The following is a 5,001-nucleotide window of genomic DNA, read 5'->3' as shown; positions in this document are numbered from 1 at the left end:
AAAAAAAACAAGCAGATAAAATTAGAAGTAGCATTAGAATAGAGAGTGCTAGAGTTAGAGGGTCAAATGAAGATGAAAGAGATGTGTTTTCAGCCGTTTCTTGAAAATATTAAGGACTCAGCTGCTTGGATTGAGTTGGGCAGGTCATTCCACCAGGGGGGAACAGTTAATGTAAAAGTCTGAAAGTTTTATCATAGGTAGAATGCAAAATGTTTCAATACAAGCATTTCAGTCAAATGTCAGTCACATCTTTAACCCACTTGGGAAAATCAACCCATGGCAACAGTTTAAAAGTAGCCCAATTCTGTGGAACGCGGACTTGGCAACCCTGCATTCAACAAGAGCTGCAGGAGTCAGCTTTGACTGATCACAGGTCGAGAATAAGGAGAGATGACTGACAAGACCATGCTGGAGTATTTGCTGCTCAACAGATCCTGAACTTGTTGACAAATATCTGATCTTGTAAGATGTGCTCTCTTTACACAGAGTGCGTGTGAACGTGAAATCGAAAGTGAAAGTAAATGGCTCAAACGCTCATTCAAAAATATTTAAATACACCGCATCCTGAGATCTTTCAGGCTCCCTGAAACGGCAAAATTATATACAATATTAGAATGTTTAAAGGTGTGGACACGAAAATCGCAGAGCGAAACGCATGTTGCGGGAGCAGGCGGCAATGGTCAGAGATTCAGCGGGAGCGAGAATCGTTTTGGATGTTTTGGGCGATTAAGAAATCCCAGCCGGACGCATTTTTATAGGTCGTATGGTCACCCTAGATGCCTGCCTCCATTGCAAGTCCCTATCAAGCACTTTACAGATTCAACTACTCTCCTCTCCTCTCCTCTTCCTGCCTGGCTCTTTGGCCCGCATCTCTCACTGCAGAGCAAGCCTGTTCTTGATAATGGTGCTGTGAAAACTTGGGAAAAGCTGACAAGGAGGAAGTTGGAGTGAAGCGATATTTACATAGGCGGTGCAAAGTACTTCATCACTCTGTCTATAGCGCATTGTGATTGGTTGGTTTACGCTGTCAATACAGGAGACAATCCAATGGGTCACTGGCTGCTCGCTGTCCCTGCGTGATGGTCCTAGCTTGGCAAAAAAAACCCAATTCTGTCGGCCCCTAAATTGCGTCAGCCCACGGGGAAAATGCCCGGTATGTCTGATTACCAATCTGTGTGTGAGGGAAGGAGGGTGCATCCAGCTGACACTGGGTCCAGCAGCCGTTCTTTTAACACTAATCATAAGAGTAAACACAGCTGGGTCAGGAAGCTCTGAAATAAAGTGCTGCATTTCTAAGACAGCCTCTATTGTTCTCAGTGATGGATGTGTGGAGTAAAGCCACAAGCTAGAGATTCATCCCTTTTCAATCCTTTTCCCTGTAGTCTCTCTAAATCTATATTGACAGCTTTTATATTGCAGTAACCTCATTGATCATGCACCTCAACTGTCATGTTTCCAGAGCTCTTGTGCATCCTCTAAGTGTTTCAAAATCTTTGTTTTTCTCATTTACACTGACCCTTTTTCATTTCCATTTTTACTGTCTCTAGTGATCATTCATCCACGCTTCAACCAACATTTGTAGCCTTGACTGACTGCGGGCTTCAGAAACCGTTAAGTACAGCTCAACTACTAGTGAGCTGTAATCGACTGGAAAAGGTCTGACAGTTACATCAGGACTTATTTGGCCTGAATGTCGTGGTGGGCATGAACACTTAAACACCTTTCATGAATAAAGAATAATTTTCTTCAAAGTACATGTAGAAATTGTGTTTTCAGTGATCTGATCATCAGTGGTCGAGACTCATTACAGTTTCCACCTGGTATTATCACACGTTTCAAATGCGCCCTCTGTGACCACTTGTTTTTTGATTTTGGATTTAAACTCCTCTCGTATTTCTTTACACTCTACATAACTTTCTTGGGAGCACTGAGTGCGGTGGATGAATACTGTTGAATGAATTAACCCTTTTTATGCAGCTTACAAGTAGGAGGGAAAGGTAGCGAATGGAAAGGATAAGGAATCCCAGATGACTGGAAACACATCGTAATACCAGGTGGAAAGAGGGCCACAGTCTCACCCGAACTAAACAATCTTACCATGTCTTTCTATCTACTGGCTCAAGGAATGACAACATGAAGTTGGCGAAAACTAGGTTTTTGCGATTACATAAATACAATTTTCCTTGGATTGCTTGTGTGCTGTGTCAAGAGACTCACAGAAAAGTGACAATTTGACGTGATCCAGACGCGAGTCTCAGCAGGTAGCCTTAATAGTCACAGCAGCTCCACTTCTGTTGTTTGAAAATAAAGGAGGCAGTCAGTGGACCAAGCTCTCGTGCACTCGGGCAATGACCAGAGAGCTTCAAAAACACTGACAAGCTGCTGCCCTGCTTGCGTCTGATCCAATTTTGCCATCACACGTAAAACCATGTAACCTGAATGCGGATCGTTATTCATGATAATTATGTAACCAAACATTTTCTGGGGCTTCATTTATTAAATAGATTAGAGAGGCAGATCTTACTGAAGCTGTGAAGGAACATATGCTTTCTACTGCAAATGTATTCACCCGTTATTCACAAGTTATCCCAGTTCATTTCATTAGTGTTTCAGGTTCTTTGAGTTCTCCTGTTATTATTTCAGTCAGCTTCATGAAAAATCAGAAGCAGTCAATTATTCAGTCTCCCCTCTGGCATTTTTAATTGGTAAATGTGTGACAAAGATCCTGCAGAGCAAGATTTTAGAGAAGAAGAAAAAAACAGACACCCCCGACTTCAATGTCTGTGAATTGCTGTCTGAATTATTTTGAGTCGACTACCTATTCGGTTTAGCTATTGTGAAATTGGAAGTAAACCCATTAGTTTATTCAGGTATTATTTTAATGTTGCTCTGAACCATGACGTTTTACTGGTATTGATACTGACTACTGAAATTTTGGTATTGTGACAACACTAGTGAGGACCTAATGTAATTGTGATCGTGAAAGCGCATAGTGTATGATTGTGGCTATTCCTGGAAGGTCGTCATTCACTTGTCATTTGAGAAGCTTTCTTCTAATCCATGTCAGCTCAGCGTCTATGGCCTTAAGACATGCCAGGAGAACAAAGTCTTAGATGCACAGGTTATAGAGAGTGTGTTCAGTGGAATTCTCTCCTCCTCCATGCAGCTGCCTAAGTAGTTCTGATTGTAATTCCTCTCGTTCAGGACTGGGTTTGAGTGTGTGATTTGCCAAAAAGGGATTCGATTCTGCGGGTCATCGCTATCCCACCATGCCCCAGACTTAACGGCAGCGTCATAGATGGCAGAGCGTCACGTTATTTAAAGGGGACGTTAATGCGTTAACGAGTAGCAAATGATTAAGTAGCTGCATTGGTTACTTTTATGCCACTGATAAAGCATTTACATTTATATGTAGTTTGGGGTAACAAAGGGGTTTTATAGGTTTGACTGAAATAATAATGCAATAACTGACACTTTAAATCAATGTTTCAAGAAACAACAACAAAAAAATTGAACAAAAAACAGATAAAGACAAAAAAGTAGCCATTGATAATATCTAAACAATATGTAGTAGTATAGTATATAGTATCCAAATCAAAATGTAATAAAATTAATTTATGTGTGATTTATGTGTAAATTATGTGCAATGTCTTAGCCACTAGGGATTGTTACATAGGGCTATACAGGCATCTAGTGGCAACACAATGATATTACAGATACTAAATTGTGCAAAATGTTTATCTTAACAGTCAATTTACAAATAATGCATTCAGATTTGTGGAACTCAATGCACTGAATCTCCACAAATTAGTGTCGTTACTATGACAACCAATTTGGATGTGACAAGCAACTGGTGTCTGAAAAGAATTATATATATAATTTAAATAAAATTTAAAAAAAAATGGGGGGGGGGCAATAGGGATTTCGCCTAGGGCGTCAAATTGGCTAGAAACGGCCCTGCTTGTGCCTCTCTGGAAACTTTGGCTTCAGTTATTATTATTTTGGTTTAAGAACAGATTCACTGGCTCCTCCTAATGATGTTGTTCATTATAGCCATGAACTGGTTTGTCCCATTTGATCTTGTTGTCTAGTCTGCACTGTTTATTCTTGGATAACAGCAAGCTGTGTAATCATCACATTTTTTCCATGTTTCTGTTAAAAATCTGCTGAATGATTGCATGTTTTTTCAATTTCCATTGCCGTGAGCAGGTGGCAATGCAGCATTTACAAATGTATCTGCCATTTTTATGATTACTCCCAGTTGTGGGTGTCATTAACAAGCTGTTTATAATCCACCTAGTATTTTTTTTTTTTGGTGGTTCACCACAGGACCCCCTACTTTAATTATGCTTAAATTGCATTTAGTAAAAAAACTCATATGCATTAACATGCATAAATTAGTCAGTAGGAACTGGTTCCGCACTCTGACATCAGGGTGCCATATTTTGCAGACATATACAGCAGAACATTAGTGCTACATTTCAGCAAAGCCTGTGTGTCCCCTTCACCTTGAGGAACGCTCTTTCTCATGAGTGAGGATAAGCGAGTGAAAAGCAGAGGAGGGTCACCTTTTCTAGTCAAAGCAGGTTCTGTTCCATCGGGTGAAGCTCGTCTCTGCCTCCTGTCCAAGCGTGAACAAATGGTACATGGTGCAAATTCTTTCTCGTCTTCTCTGTGAATGAACAGCTTGACCTGCCCTAACCTCTCAGCGCTGAGGCATCTGTTTGCCCGCTCAGCAGGACGAAGATAAATGATCATGAAAAATTATGGCACTCCTGTAGTGCTTCTCCAAAACTTAGTGAGCAGCTTACCTGCAGTAGAGAGCATTTTAAGGCATAATAGGCTTATCTATAAAAATTGTTCACCTAGTATTTTTGTGTTATTTATATTATATGCTTGTCTGTAATATTGTCCCATTAGCATAGCAACGTGCTAGTGGTGCGCCATGTGCTTTTAGTGGCACACTGTCTGCGTATGTCATGTTTCTTAGAAGGCAGCAAG

Source organism: Sinocyclocheilus grahami, unplaced genomic scaffold, assembly GCF_001515645.1.
Source record: "Sinocyclocheilus grahami isolate Dianchi unplaced genomic scaffold, SAMN03320097.WGS_v1.1 scaffold1825.1, whole genome shotgun sequence".
NCBI lineage: Eukaryota > Metazoa > Chordata > Actinopteri > Cypriniformes > Cyprinidae > Sinocyclocheilus > Sinocyclocheilus grahami.
Note: the sequence above shows the minus strand (reverse complement) of the source record.